Genomic DNA, 17243 nt, shown 5'->3' on the forward strand with positions numbered 1-17243 from the left:
CCTGTTCAACCGTCTCACACTTGTGTTTCTCATAACAAATGAAATATATGGTCCAAAAACATAAAACCAGTTAAAGTATATATGTTATTCATACAGCGAACTTTTTCTTCTGGCGAATGGGCGACCACGGATGCAGGGGTTGGCAAAAAAAAAAGGCTCCTAAAATATCTGCTGTTAACTTGTGCATTGAACACATGAAAGATACTGGTCTACGTATTCACTGGTAAATCCGTGGCTTCTCCTAAAATGTTTGTGATTTATTGACAGAAAGGTTTATGGTGGAGCAAGATTGGCGCCTTGTAGCTTGTAAATAAATAAATCAGTATATTCATGGTGTAATTAAATGTAATAATAATGAAATATGTATACAGAACTGAATACATATTGAAATTATGACATACTTTGTTGAAATAAATATGGACATTGAAATGACTAATGAAAATAAAGCCTTCATGACATAAGTAATTATTTGATTACATATTTATCTTTTTAACTTAGTGGTCTTTTTAACTTTTAACCAAGCTTGGTCTCTTGGTCGTCTGTCAACTATAAATTAAAGTTATAAGTTATAAGGGATAAATTATTGGAAATATGCTAATGTAGGCATGCATGTGCACATAATGGATGTGAAAATGTTGAAGCCTTCGATGAACTAAGAAATGTGAGCAGTTCAAAGAGTTATTGGTTTTTGCTTTGCAGCATGTACCTCCACAACGTGTCCTGTGATTGCTATATATATGCTAGTTGAATTCTACAACCTCAGAGGAGGCTTCACAGTACCAAGAAAAATGTATCCAAGAAAATGGTTACATGATCAAAAATCTGTGCTTAATTTGACTGATAAAGGCAATATTGAACAAAAGGTAATAATAGCTTTAAATCTTTGTCTGTCTTTGTCAATCACCAGGAGGATTTTTTTTTATCAAAATACAGAAATGTTCAAGTGACAGGGTTAATGAAAATTGAATAGTTATCACAAATGATTTAAATCAAAATACTCTGTGTTCCTTCCTACTTTCCATTAATTGCTGTGTACTACTTTAAATTGAAATTTGCACAGGGAGAAGCTGAGACACATTGTCAAATCACTGTGATGACTGAGAGACGCTCTCATCTGCTCTTAATTCGTTCTCTAGTTCTGTTGCTTGGATTGTTTCTGCACTGACATTATTGTTATCATTAATATGAGTCTTATCTGTGTTTGTTCGTGTGCTGGTGTACGAGAACGTGCCTTCCCAAGCAGTCAGCTCGTGTCGCTGCAGGAAATCGACTTACAGTGGCCAATTAGAGGGCACACTTTTCTGAAAGGCTTCACAGTCACAGACACACAAACAATAACAATCCAGCCCCTGACCATCAAGACTATATTGAACACTGTATCTAAATAGCAAAACAAATTCTGAATTTCCCTTACTGGGGTATACTGTAAGCCACACCATTTGATATTTTTTCTGCCTTGGTAGGTATTCTTCTAAACTTAAGAGCTAATTATTACAGTATATTGCTTCCTTCTATTGGTTGACAGCTTACGATCCAATTTAAGAGTTACTTTGTTTTCATTTAAAATGCATAAAGTCATCAGCTCATATACAAATGCAGAGGTCTGAGACAAATCCTGAACTCTGTATTTCCGACAGCGATCTGACCATTTGTGAACACAGGCCTGTTAAGGCTTGAGGCCAAATTGAGTAGGCAGCATCAAGAGATGCTTCTTCCTCGAATGGCCTGTGAGGCTAGTTTTAAAATCCAAAACATATTCACCCACATCTCACTAAGCATATCACTTTCTTGGCTGCACCTATTACAACTAACTTATCATCTCGTCTATCGTTGTCCTTTTTGCTTTAATGGTAAAATTTTTTGTGATTGCTTTTTGTGATTGTCTCTGATATAATAAAGCTGGAAGATGAAGCTACAACTAATATACACCTAAATCTCCATTTTACTGGCTTTGATCCTCCATAACTTTCTGTCCAACGCGGTTTTGTAATGCACCCCAATTCTTTTGTCATTAAAACATTTTCAAGTAGTTCTTTTATCACAAACAAATTATTTAGGTTTCATTACCTGACAAATAATTTGTTTGTGATAAAAGAACCAATAAAATAAATGACAATTGAAAACAAGATGAACATAGTACAAATGTTCTGAAGTAGTATTTTAAAAGGACGACATACGGACTGTATGACCATGACCAATTTAAAGGTTTAACAAAAAGAAGTCAACAGACTTTGATGTGTGTGGGTGACAGACGGCAAACCGACCCCTCAGACTGCCCAACAACATGCCTGATGTAAATTAATGTAGCAAAGAACTCCTTTGGCTGCCTAGAAACATGGCTTTCCAAAAAACAAAACAAGACTGTCTAAATCACACACTTTTAGTGTTAATGCGATTCCCAAATTCTGGACCGCAAAGCCAGCCCAATATTAAGATTTAGGGTTATTGAGGTAAAACACTAGGTAATACAGTCTAACAAAACTGAAATCTTGTGCCAAAATAGCAAGTAAAAAAGCTCTGTACTGTGAGCAGCAACAGGGACAACTAAGCAGTTTGATTGGATGCTGTGAGTGCTATGTAACAAAAACACAACAGCATTAGTCTCTCTAGCAACAATTGCTTATCAGTGTATGAGCTCCACTTTGATTTTTCTAGCAAACAGATCTAATATTTCAGTCCTAATAAGAGCAATGAAGTAAGATATTCAAGAGTTTGTCCATTTTATCTCATCATAATAAAGATGAATCTCATGCTTCAGATTTCCTTCTGTCTGGTTGCATTATTCCCCAGCAACCAACAATTCTAGGAACAGAAAAACATGCATTATTAACAATGATTTGGTCGAGGAAAGGGTAGTATGGTTTGGTTGACGCAAGAATGTTCTGCAGGGTTTGACTTGGGATGTTGAGATAGTGTTGTGAAATGGACGATTTGTGTTAAATTGGGGTGAAAAGCGGCTTACAGTAAGAATGAATGCAGACAGAAAGCAAGCATGGTCACCCTTCACTCAACCCATGGATTAAATGCCACAGAGACACTGACACTGGCTAACCTGGAGGCTTAAAGCCTCAAAACACATAGAGAAAGAAGGTTTGGCTGTAATATTACAATCGCAATTTTCAGGAGCTTGTGGGGATTGAATAGTCGCCAAGATCAACTATATAATAGACTTTTTAGGGTGAAGTTGGGGCGTAGCCGTTTACAAGCTTCCTACTTCTTCCTACTCCCTTTGAGCATTATGTTATACTACTAGTTTTCAATTGTATATCCTGAGCATTGTGAAACTTTTCTTTTCAAAATTGCATACGCATGTGGTTTCTTTGTTTTGTTTTGTTTTTTATGGTTACTAAATGCATTCAGTACATTGCAAAAGTTCTACTGGTTGGTGGGTTGGCTGGAGGGGGGTGGTATGTTGGAATTTGCATGCCAAAGATTGGGGGGCGGTTGTTCAGGCTCCCAATCCTGGAAGCACTGTGAGTTCAAAAATGGGTTAGGTGTTTGTGTGCAATATTCACTACAATCATCACTACAATTTATTTGTTCAATCAAGATGATGATGAGGAAGATGAGGTTAATGGGACAAAAGCAAGTGGGAGGGCAGGAGCAATGATGAAACTCTCGCAACTCAAACAGCACTTAAACCTGCACAATCGTCAACAGGAGGTGCATTAAAAAACGTTTCATAACAGATAAGATGATAGTCATGTTTGAGAGACAGAATAGGAATTGCACCGTGGTTCAAAGTGTGTCCGGAATTTGAGAAATCCACACTAGATTTGTGGACGAGCTAGAGCCTATCCTTGCTATGGACAAACAGATATTCATACTAATTCACTGCAATGGAACGTTTGGATTGTTCAATTAATCTACATGCTTATTTTCTTTATATAGAAGAAAAGATGAGAGTGCCTTAAGGAACCCCACAAAAGCACATGGAGGACATGCAAAGTTCACCAGTAAAGCCACAGCTCAGATTCAATTCCTAAACCTCCGAATGTGTGGTAGACTTCACTAGACTACCGTCCTGCTCCTTCTACATAAATTCTATGACCACATTCAATATTGCATTTTGCAAAAACGCTGAAATATACACCTGTTTTTCCTACCCGGCTCATAGTAAAATATTACAAGGCCTCAAAAATGATTTGTTTAGTTGAGGGAGAAAAGGAGAGAAAATCAGAGGCAACAGGAGAAAGGCGAGAATAATCTAGCTTTAAATTAGTTTAGTTTAATCAACATTGGCATTGTTTGAACAGTGTAGGCAATCTCTAGGGAATTACACAGTATTATGCTGGTGATGTTTATCTTTCGAAATGACCCTTGACCAAGTATAATTTGTTTTTTTTGTCTTTTTTAGTTGATTTCAATCAATTGAGATATATTGATTAAAAATAACTCTGAGCCAGATAGAGAGGCGAGAACCTTTAATTTTGCATCGTATCTGTTCATTTAGTTATATGTTTGAATTTTAATTACATTACCACCATATAATATTACCATGACAAAATCCAATACAGCACAATACTTTACCAGAGAATCTCAACTCATTTGTAAAAATGTGACTGAGCTTTATCAAGTGGGGAAATCTGCCCTCAATCAAATATCTGGTGATGTTAACATTCAGATCAGGATTCTCAACTTTGCAGGCATCATTTGCAGCTTGCAGCCCAGCAGATGCTATTTTGTGGCCAAAGTTCCATTTATCCATGGATCCATGGATCCATGGATCCATCCATCCATCCATCCATCCATCCATCCATCCATCCATCCATCCATCCATCCATCCATCCATCCATCCATCCATCCATCCATCCATCCGTCCATCCTACCCACCCTCACAAGGGTAGCTTGTGATCTGGAGCCAATCCCAGCTGAGCTTTGGCAAGAGGAACGGCACATACTGTATAGACAAACCATTCACATTCACACATACAGACAATTGACACAAACACATCATTCATAAATCAAAACTGAAGTTAAAACCTAATGATTTGTAGACCACCAAATATGGAAAACAAAGGTTTGCAGCAGCCAGTGGAGTAATGGTGAGGTTAGCTGCCTTTTAAGTCTATGGAGGGGAGAGTCAATCCAGGCCAAACTCAATGGTATGTACAGGAATAAACCCTTTTTACGGGAAAGTCTCCAGAGAAATGGAAGTGTAGCGTTATAAACGTTTTGCCTTAGGGTCAACAAAAGCGCAAGTGTGTAGTTGCAATTTAGTGGTGTGCTGACTGTTTCTGGTGTCAACACAGTTTTATTTCTGTACTTTGAATGACTTTAAATGACTTTAGCTTTTTGTTTTTAAATGCTTTTAAATGTTGTACATTTTGTCACATAAAGTACATTGTGTATGAAATACATTTCATAAATAAAGCTCCATTGACTTGCCTCGGGTCTTTCTGGATCAAGCTCCATAGCCTCCCCCTAAGGGAGAATTTGGACACCCAGAGAACAAATTTTTTTCAGCCAATTGTATTTGTGATCTTGATCACCATACACAGCTTGTGATACGAGGAAAGGAACAAAAGATCGACCAGTAAAACAAGAGCTAATGACTCAGCTTCTTTTCCACCATGACAGCTACATTCAGAGTCTGCTTTACTAGAGATGCTGCATTCATTTAGTGGTTGATGTTTTGATTCGTTCTTTCATCACTTGTGAATAAGACTGAAGATACTTCAGTTCCTACACAGGGTAAAATCTCAACCCCAATCCGAAAAGAGCACTCCACCTTTTTGAAACTGAAGACTATGGCTCGAGATTGGAGGTGCCGATTCTCATGCCAACTAGGCATGGGCAATTATGTGATAGTGATTACCAATATATATGGACAAATTGTGATCAGTCCCTCCCGTGAGCTTGTTTGTGAAAATGGATCATCACAGCAGGATAACCCCTTTAAATATAAATTCAGCAACTACGAGACCTCTGGTGATTAACTTTTCATTTCTTACTTTCATCATTTTATCCTGCAATACAGTTATTATACTTAAATTTGGCAAATTCAACGACAACATATAAACAGAAACTAGAACATGCGTCACAGAAATGAATCATAAAATGTGCATGTGGTTACAAGAATAGAGGACAGGTGTGAAATGCCACAGTGTTAGTCTGCAACAGGGAGATAATAACATTGGGACCTATGACATTTTAATGAAGTGGACAGGTGGAAATTCTGGAATGAACCATATTGTAGCTCATTACTGGGCCTCGCTGTTGAGCATATCCACACTCGCAAACCTGGTGTTGGCATCTCTCCATCATTTTCTGTGCGAGTGTTTGCGTGTGTGCGTGTGAGAGTGATAGATAGATATGAGTGCAAAGGTCAAAATCTCTTTGTCCAGACCCCATTAAACACCTGTTCACTAGTTTAATGCATATGGCTTCATGGTCTCAGGTTGCTGCCATTGTATAAAGTCAGCCTTGGAGGTAAATATTAACTAAAAGCAATTTATAAGAAATAAATAATCTAAAGCAATTTGCCGGGAAAATCAATTAATTAAAGCTGGTATCTCACTGAACAACACATGCTTCTGAATGCATGTGAACGCATAGTCAATGTTGGGGTTTTGTCAGGGTCTGCAAAAGGTTGCAAAAGCCATTCTTCACCACTGGTCATTGAAAAGATATCTTGCCACTTAAACTCATTCGCTAATTATAACAAAATGTACGGCTACACAAGTGACAAATTCTATATAGACAGCAAATGGCAAAATCTTCCATCAAGCATCACCACCCCCATCAACGACCGTTTTTCCAGGGGCATCAATGGCGCTTGCTTGCGCCAGCAACAGTGCTTCACACACCTCTGCATGAGTTTGACATATGTTAGTGCAAAAGGATACATATAAATAAAACATAGTATTCATCAGTTTCATCAGAACCATTGTATTGGGAACTAAACTGCTTTGCCGTCGCCAAGGCACACCAGTCTGGAAATAACAAATATGATTTGCTCTTCTTTGGGGTAAAAACTGCACGATGTCTCGTGCTTTACCGTCACCTTACAAGTATACTTTTCCCCCTCCTGTTGTCAATCTGAATGAATGAGACTCAGAAGGTCAAGCATGTGAAATACTCCAGAGTCTCTTTGAGAAAATTCCTCTCTTTGGGTTAGACCACAGAAGACCTCAGCATGTTGAGTGGTTTGTGGTAAGTGCTGTCACTGTGACTTCAAGTCTCTTGCTTTGACAGCCAAGCCAAGAGAGTCCCACTGGGATGTTTTTGCTCCACCTGTTGGAATATTAGTGTTTGTGTATTCTGTTGGAGTACACAAACACAGTTAAGTAAAAATGAAGGCTTGTAATGCCATGTTTCATCACGAGGGAACTGAGATCTACTGCATACATTTGAGAATAGTCAAGAAGATTGCTCTGTGAGACTACAGCCACTTTGATACTTGCAGTGAGAGTTTTTGCTTGCTTTAAAAAAATGGAGTAACATTTACACATAAAACAAAGGGTGCATTGGTGAAACTGGAAATTGGTTTTGCATTTCTGCATAACCGTGCTAACTCTAGGAATCTATTACTGTATGTGCCTTGCACAAGGCAATGATTGAGATGTAAACTGGCAAGCCTTTAGGTTATAGCAATGCCCATACTTCAGAAAGGGTTTCTCGCCTGTCCCTATGTCTTTTGCTGTGACTGCAGCTGCCTTATACACGTGAGCGTTACATCGCCCCAAAACCCACCATGATGATTCACTTGTGTAGTTTCTGTGGATGCTAACAACAGGTACACTGTATAACATCGATTTCTCACTACCTTAATGAAAGTGTTTGGCAGCCACGCTCGAGTGCCAACATGATACTCCCCGTCAACACAGTTAATGAAATAAAATGGAGAGCTCCTTAAGAAGCCAAAGGGGTGTCAGAGCAGTCACTTATCGTATGGCAAACACTCTCAGCTTCCAAACTTCTGTCATAGCTGTCGGGGCAATCGAATTAGCATGACTGAAGCACTTAACATTAACATCAGTATGGGCGATCGCCCTTACACTAACTGCAGTACTCGACATTTATGGAAGTGGTAATGATCAGCCTGTAACCATTATCACTCACACTCAGTCTTGGCTGCAGGTGTACTCCTTGCAACTTCCCCTCCACCATCATGACGCTCCCCCCACCCTTCCATCTAATTTGATTTTATACCTGTCCGCATGCTTCATCCGTCCATTTTAATAATGTCATTAGATTCAGCATAGCTCTGCCATAACACCTAAATTATACAAACTGCAGGTGTCACATGCACGCACACGTGCGCGCACACACACACTTAGCTGTGGATTTCACATCAGCCGGCTCATTACAAGCAACTTTTGAACCCAAGCAAACATAATTTTATGGCTAGATGCCAACAGGCACTCTTCTTCCAGTTAATAACATGTCACTATTGCTGACATAGCACTATGTACTTTAACAATACTGTTTTGTGTGCTTTTGCTTTGTGTGTGTGTTTGTCCTTTTGCTTTGTGTGTGCGTGTGTGTGAGTGCGTGTGTGTGTGTGTCTGTGTACCGTGCGTGCATATTGGTGCCAGATTTATGGAAGATCTCAAACAATAGCATGGTCATAATAAACACATTTGAATGTTTTTCATTTTAATCAAAGAGAGTTACTGTGTTAATGTTCAAGCGCTAGCGCAAAGGGTTCAGTCATTTATTCAGCCTTCTGCTCGATCCGTTTGCTCTTCACGTATTTCAAAGAATCCCCACTGGAAAACATCCTTGTGTAAAGCGACCCAGATATTTGCACAGTTTAATCCTAAAAGCAGAGGGTAGCTTGTGCAGGATGCTTTGAGCGTTTTACAATAACAATTATTTTGAAAATGATTGAGATAATCAATGAAACAATTTGGTCAACTTCAAGTTCAAGGCCATAATATTTTAATTTGTATCACTATTGTTTTGTCTAATAATGTTTTGCGGAAATAGACGCTTTCCACGGGTAGATAAAAGTTTGATATTGACTCATGCAATCTAATTAAAGGTAAGGATTTCACAAATGCAAAAAAAATCTGACACACATGAATAGAATCCGGAAATAATTATAAATATATCTATTTAAAAGCTAATGAAGGATTTCCTTCTAAGCAGACATCCAAGCATGCTAGATTTGTGAGTCTTACAGTATTTCAGGAAGAATGAAACTAGTGTGCCAACTTTGCCATCGTTGCCAAGATTGATGCTAAATCAGAGTAGGGATGAAAATGTGTCACTGTGAGTCATAACAGGCAGACACAATTTACTGTCATTCACTTACCTGACATCCTCATCATGACTTTTTTACCTCCTGACACAATGCTTGCAATATTTCACAAATGGACTGAGCTGTGTCAGAGTACGAGACACTACTCTGTCATTTACAAAGAAAATGATGCTTATTGCTGGATCACAAATGATATTGATGAAAATGTAGTGTTTTTGTGCTTCTAATTTGCATGGATATTAAAACACAGCATATCATTAATGTTGATTCAATGAGTCAAGTAAACCCCAAACAACTAAGGCGTCATATTAAGACATTTTAACAGCACATTAAATATGAATACAACCATTTGCTAGAGCTTTATCTCACTGGAGTTGTCGGGGATATGCCTATGTTTGTTCAGAATTTGGCCAACAGGCCAATACATAACAACTATATTATTTTTATTGTTATTGTTTATTGTTATTATTATTATTATTATTAATACATAAATAAAGTAATAAATACACAAAATGAAATAATAAACAAACAAACAATAAATAAAACATAAATAAATAAATAAGTGATGGATAATTTTGTCTCTATGTGCATGCTGTTGGAATGTGGATAGAAGCCAGGGAAAAACATCTGCAAACAAGTGGACAACATCGAAACTCCATACAAAAAAACAGCAGCTGAGAAATTCCTAAAGGGTTTTTGGAACACAAGTCAGGGACTGGTCATCAAGCCATTAAAAGAGGTTGGTGATAATTTATTCTGTAATGTTTACATAAAGCCGGGTTTGCATGGCAAGATTTTAAAATTGTCAGCCAACTTCCAAACTATGAAAGAGAAAAACAATAAATCAGTAGTTGCTGACCACTAGTTGAGTAGGTTTTGTCTTTGAAGTGACAATTTACAATGATGTTTGAAGCATCACCCAACATCAATACTCACTTTTTATGTCCATTTGCTTAATATCATGGAAAGTAAATGTAATAACCAACATCAGTAAATGCTCATCTCCACTTTTGTTATGTTTTTTTTTTTTTTGGGCGGGGGTCTATGTTTTCCCAATACCCCTGATGTAATTTAATTATTGTATGATAAAAACAATGGCAAATGAATGGTGTAAAAACGCAGTGACTGTGTGAAAACAATCACCAGAATTAGTTTTTTTTCTACAGCCATATTAATTTGAGATCTTTTGAAAATACTCAAAATGGATAATATACTAGTGCTGCTTGGACGGTTGCAGCCAATCTTTAAAAAAAAAAAAAAAACTTCATGCCATTTACAGAGTGGGGACCATAAACACATAGAGTTATTGATAATGTGTTCTGCCTCAATAAAGTATTTTTAAAGCTAAGTATTTTGTTCTTGTCCTTGAATGTCACAATCACCTTCCAGCAAATAGAAAGTGGTTTGCTGTTTCAGCTGACTGACATATTGAAACCTAACTACCACAGAGCATTGTTTGCTTTTTAGATGCATTAGATTGAAAGAGTGTGAGTGAACTGCAGTCCTTTAGGCCACAAACGTACGGAGGTATATTCCCCAGATAAGCCAATATGTACCTATGTGGACGATCTCACAGAGCCCTGATGGTTGGTAATCCTCTATAATAAGGTGTGGACGTGTACGGAAATGGGAGAATTGCATCGAGAGAAAAGGACACGAGAGAGCATAGGATAAATGATCAGGAAACGTTAGCAATGGAAATATGTGCTGCTCTTTGTAATCTTACTTTTTTTTTTCCTTCGTTTTCTGGTTCCGTCACATTTCTCTATGGCAAAGGGCACTAGGCTGTTGTCCTCTTTCAGCTCATAGACATTCAGTTTGGGCCATAACAATTTTCCTGAACTTTGAATGAGACCACGTCAGTCAAAGATTTCTACTCCACTGGCTTCATCTGTTTTACAACCACCTACATCGGAACCACTTGATGTCCTCGGCCCATGCAGGTTTTCAGATTTTTTGGACAAGTTGCAAACAAATTTGGGGCTCAAACTGTTAGCATTAAAAAAGACACAGGTCATACACTATAGATACAATTTCAGCCCAATGCATTGCTTGTTACTTGAGTAATACAAAGAGGAAACATATAATAATGCATAGAGTATGGCAAATGGCTGTTGTAAAGTAATTGCAACAAAGTTCTAACCAAACACCTGGTAAGGATCTGTCCTTGAAATTAATAATATAGGAAGAGAACGCACACTAGAAAAATGTAGTATCATCTGCATGTCATTTGCCTGTTACAAATCAGACTTAATGGGAAGTACGTAAATACTTATTGTTTTCACAATTTTTTGTAAAATATTGCATTTTCAGGCTTGTACAATAAAACAGATCAATAAGTAAACGTTCATGATGTTGATAGTTTGACTGTAATCTCAATTACTTTAGTTATTCATAATAATGAAGTGTACATTTTAGTTGGCTAGCATTTAACCTTTCAGGTTCAATCCCATTTTATTATCCATCTAAAATTGTGTCTTATAATGATATGAGTCTTTCGATTCATTAATAATTTCCCATTTCACCAATAGAGAAGACCAAGGGAATGACTCAGGATACCAGAAGACACTGGATATATACAATCATTTGCTCAATTTGCTCATTTGAAATGCTTTTAATTTCTCATTATCCATTAATCCATGCTTCCATGAGTATTCGGATACCATCGTCTATTGTCAATTGAGCCAGAACAAAGCCAAGCCGACAGCAGAATAACAGTCCACTACTAGTTAGCCAGTCAATTAGTCACCAATCCATCCAGTCAGGCAATGCTGAATTCGACTGAAAAAAAAACAGTTGGCTCAACTCCAATAATTAACAAAAAGGAAGAGACAGATTGACAGAATACTGAAGTCATGACTCGCATATTTTATCATCTCTGACTAACATTGGCAGTAATATCTGCTTCCACATCTTTTTCATCGCCACACAGTTTCAACCTTTGACTCAAATTATCACATTCTTTGCGTGTGTGTGTGTGCTAGTTTTTTTTTTCTTCATGGATTTCAAGACAAGGTCAAAAGGTTATGCAAGCTTTTTTTCATTCACTTGAATCCCACACTATTTTGCTTTTTGAAAGACAATTTCAGCTGCATTTATTTGAGCTACTCCAGTCTTTTCCTCCTTTGTAAGAGCTATGGTCATTAAAAAACGAGCCATTATCTAAACCATTTGTCATGTCTGTTGTCAGATATGCCCTCCATTGCTTACGTTTTTTTTTCTTCTTTTTGCCACCGTAAGTAAATGTAACTCTTTTTGCTATTTTGTGGTAACTCCTTACACTATCCTTTTGTTGGTGTGTCTAACCTTCATTTCATCCTCATCTTTTGTGTGGACCTTTAATTCTTTCTCACCTTTTATGTGCACCCTTGTTTAGTAAAAGTATTTTGCAAATTTGATCAAGTCTGCTCTGGGATTCTGTTACCTGGCATGCTAACACCATATTCCGGCCACTGTGATGGCCATCTGAGTGAAGGAAGGAAAACAGACGGTTCCTGCCCCCGATGAGACAAGTGACACTAATGCCCAAGGATACTTAAAAATAAGAATCACAAGTATATGCCAATGGGATGGATGGTTTAAATGTCACAAGGTCTGGTAAAAGCAGGATCTACACAAAGGACAAATTATATTATTCAATTAACACTCATTGTATTAATTAAAAGAGACAAGTCCATAGAAGAAAAACTTGAATTGTCTTTTTAAACCCTGAAAAAAACATGAAGACTTCCTTTTTGAATGGCACTATCTTGGACATTCTGGAGGTTCCATCAGTTACTCCACCAATGTTACTCCACCAATGTTACTCCACTACTGTCATGGACGAGACAGGGCAGCCAAATGCAACACGGACCCTTTATTCAAGGAAAGGGGAAAAAGAGGTTGGAACCGGCGAATACTTTCGGGTGTACACGCCCTAGTCAGCGGGTAACACGGGATAGGTGGAAGTGATCAGCGCCAATTAGCATGCACAGTTCCGTATTAGCAGCGTACTCCTGAGGACAAGCACAGGGAGAGGGGGCTGCCGACCAGCAGGACGAGAGTGGAGCATAGACGTAACAACTGCTATATTGACTAGCAAACTTTGAGACTGGCAGGTGTGAATTTGGAAAAAAAAGCAGTGATACTATAATAACATATGATATCATTTACAAAGTCATCTGATTATTTGGAAAATTCTGTATAAAAGTGTCAAATATAGAGGAAAAGGCTTCCAACTGCCTGTTTAAATAAGCTGAGATGCTTCATTATACCATAAATAACAATAGTGCAGATATCAACAGAGTTTGCATGTCAGAACTCATTATTGGTAAAAGAAAAACTAGAACTGTCAAAATATGAGTCCTTATGCCTATGCTAAAGGTTCTCATGCTCATTATCGCAGTCAGATAAGAATAGGGACTAAGGGAGGGAGCAGAGCTGTCAACTGGTAGAGGAGAATGCTTGACTGTGGCAGATGCTTTGCAAGGTATGCTTCGTTGTTGAGTTGATGTATAGTTGAACTATTTTAACACACTGGAATCTTATACAACAGTAGTCAAATTCGGAACTCAGACGTTGATAGAAGAATCAGGTCAGTGTCACAAATGTAATACTCATTTTAAAGTGTCATCCATCTTCGGTCCAAACACGGAGTATAAAGAGGCAAACATGTTTAGAAGGCCTTTCACCACCATCCAGTGAACACCCGGATTCAGCCATGATTTTAATTTTCAGACAATGAGGTCTATATTGTCAAACACTACAGCATCAAACACTGTGGTTCCCATTTCATGCTCAGCTTATATATGTCAAGCACAAAGTGCAGTCTAACTGTATGCATGGGTGGAGTTTTCTATGTTTTGATCATTTTTAAGACCAGTGCATTTACGAGGCATTTATTTGCAAACACAGATTGCCTCTGTGAAGTAAATGCTTGAAGACCCGCCTTCCACCCTAATCGTCCCTCCCCTCCCCACACACGCATAGCTGTGACCCAGGGCTTTTTGTTTTTTTTACAAGAAAATAATCTAAAGCCAAACCACGACTGACTGCACGGCGACCTGCAATTGACTGGTCAAAAGTTAAGTCTACTTTCTGTCACTAAATTGTCAGGTGTGCCCGTGAGTATGCTGTCTATGAAAATAGAGCGATTTGTCTTCATAACCAAGTGCCATGACAAATTTTCAGGAATAATTGTAATGTTTTGAACTAATGTTTCACAATAATGTTGATTTTGCTGTTCTTTAAGAGACTGCCTGATATCATAAAGGATGGATAAAGAAACTGTTAGGTTAGGGCTAATGAACCCTGGTCCTGTTTTTCCATCTCTCCTTGCTTACACCTGTATGTTTTTTTTTAATCAACTGAAGAGATTTGGATTTCTTTTTTGTGGAATGTGGCCATTAAACATGGCAAACAGGCTGCATTTCATTAGAAAAAATATTTTCATAGTAACGTGATCTTACGATGTTTGCTTAACATCATGAAAAAGAATAGAGATTATTTTTAGAGATTCATTTTATTTAAGTATTTTTCAGCTATTAATTAAAATCATTGGTGACAGAACCACATATTCAGTTGTGTGTGCATTTGTTACTCACATTTGCTCCCAAGTGCATCCCATATTCATTATAATCAGATCTGTTATTGATCACATACCCATTCCCAGTATTGATCCAGTAAGCGGCCCATGAAATATTTTCTCCATGTTGTAGTCCTAGAAAGATTGCTCTTGTTTAGTTGTGATGTACCACCCTGTCAATAGGTATTCATTTTCTGTAAAGAAATGCTGGTTTGTCAGATACGTACATTCTTGGTGTACAAAGTTCCAGCTAACTTGAATTGGAATGAAATATGTGATGGTTTTTCATCCAAATGTTTTGAATTTTTTTGTGGGAATGTAAGAAAATTAACATGTTTCTATTTGTTATGATTTTGCAAATATTGAGATGATATCATATGCATGTGTCTCTTCCACAAGACTGTCAGATGCCTGTCAGCCTAATTTTTGCGATTACTTTTTTTTAAAGAAATCAATCACACCAAATAATGTAACATCAAATTAAAGTGTTTGGCAAATCATGACAAGCTGTCATTTTAGCGGGATAAAAATTCTGCCTGACATTGATATTTAAAATATTCAAATAATGCTGCCATATATAATCTCTCAGAAAAAATGGTAGAACTAGAGGTGTCCCTTTTTGTTCTCCAAGGTATTTTTAGTATGCACCATGGGAGGTTTATAATTTAATGCCTGTGTAGCTTCAAATAAGGACTGTTTATGACTACAAATGTAGCCTGGCAAATCAGACCAATGTTGTGCCAGCGATTGATCTGATGGTGAGTCGCATTTCTGAGGCCAGGCAAACTTGAGTAAACAGAAAATATGACTGAACCAATCAGCGAAGAGCAGACGTGACATCAAGGAAAAAATTGCACATCTTCTTTTGAAATAAATGCTACCACTGCCGTGGGCTGAGGGAATGTTAATGATTCTATGTCTTTATGTGCTATTTAAAAGTGAGTTTCATGCTGAATTAAACAAATTATCTATCTCTCTTTCGCGCCAATTTGTGACGTTGCGCACAAACGATATGTCACACTAAGTAACCGAATTTGATTTGTCACTTCATTTCATGCCAAGACCAGCTCAGTGGCCTAGTAGTAGAGTGTCCGCCCTGAGACTGGAAGGTTGTGGGTTCAAACCCCGGCCGGGTCATTCCAAAGACTATAAAAATGGAACCCATTGCCTCCCTGCTTGGCACTCAGCATTAAGGGTTGGAATTGGGGGGTTAGATCACCAAAATGATTCCCGAGCGCGGCTGCTGCTGCTCACTGCTCCCCTCTCCCCCAGGGGATGGATCAAAATCACATGGGGATGGGTTAAATGCAGAGGACAGAGCCCTTTGAGACTGCTTGTGATTTAGGGCTATATAAACTTGACTTGATTGATTGATTGAAGCGTAGTCGCGGTGGAATCAGTGGTACAACATTGGGTCGGGCTTGCTAGGCTCACACAAATGGTACAAATATGCAAATATACCCTAAGGCAGCGATTGTCACCTGGTGGTTCGCAGTCCTCTAGTTGTCCGTGGTTGTCCGCGAGATTGGAAATGGAAAATAAGTGTGATATATTATTTAGACTTGATTTATTTTCCAGTTAATTTTGTGAATCGTTTGCCATACAAATTATGTCAAATGTGGCTGAGATTCCCAAAATCCTAACCCCTGCCCTTGTATTCTTTTAACATACTTTATATTTTAAGGTAAATCTCAAAGAGCACAAAGTGTTTTTCCTCAGCAAAAATGTTCATAGGGTGAGCTTCTTAGTGAAAAATGAAGTATTTTGACATTAAAGATCCTTCAATTTCTGGATCCAAATGTCAGTCAACAGAAGGGAGCAAAAAAGCAGATACTTATATGTAAATGCACCATCGATTGCGCCTTTGAAGGAATTCCACAGTGCTACTGGCAGTACAAGCATGTACATGTGAGTAGGATTAGACAGCAATAAACAGAACAGCTTGATAGCTTTCTTGTCTTGGCAAGACCTCAATTCATCTGCATCTTGTTTCCTAAATTCACAGCTTGACTCTTGATTTCTTCCTCATTAATTTATGAACCCAGAATGGGCTCAGCAATGTGTGTCTATGTTTGTATGTGAGTGACACACCAAGATGTGCGATTACTGTTTCTGAATCCCCAAAATAATTCTTCCCGACTAAAGCAGACAAACACTTACACGTATATGCATATGCACACCTACTGTGCTTAGTTGCCATTAAATTCAGGCAATGAAGAGTGACATGATTACAGACGTGATTAAAACTGCACTAGGAATACTTCAATTCCTTTAACCCCCAAAAAATAGTTTGAACTGTTATCTGATAAATTTTGGAAGACTTCCACAAACACCTTCGACAAGAGCTCACAAAGCTTTCATTTTGCTTTTTGTCTCACATTTGGAGATATGTTTCCCAATCTCTTGAAAACAAGAAAAAGACTAAAGCTGTGATGCCAATTACAGAACTGAAAAATGGAAACAATTGTCTGT

General features: G+C 37.9%; 1 protein-coding gene across 2 annotated transcripts in view; it reads right to left on the reverse strand.

Moving 5' to 3' along the window:
* The window catches only part of il1rapl2 (interleukin 1 receptor accessory protein-like 2), a 246409-nt gene that overhangs the window by 107094 nt on the left and 122072 nt on the right, over positions 1 to 17243 (reverse strand). The gene's annotated exons all lie outside the window — the stretch shown is intronic.

The sequence above is a fragment of the Syngnathus leptorhynchus genome, chromosome 2 (genome assembly GCF_054491065.1).
Source record: "Syngnathus leptorhynchus isolate UIUO chromosome 2, UIUO_Slep, whole genome shotgun sequence".
Lineage (NCBI taxonomy): Eukaryota > Metazoa > Chordata > Actinopteri > Syngnathiformes > Syngnathidae > Syngnathus > Syngnathus leptorhynchus.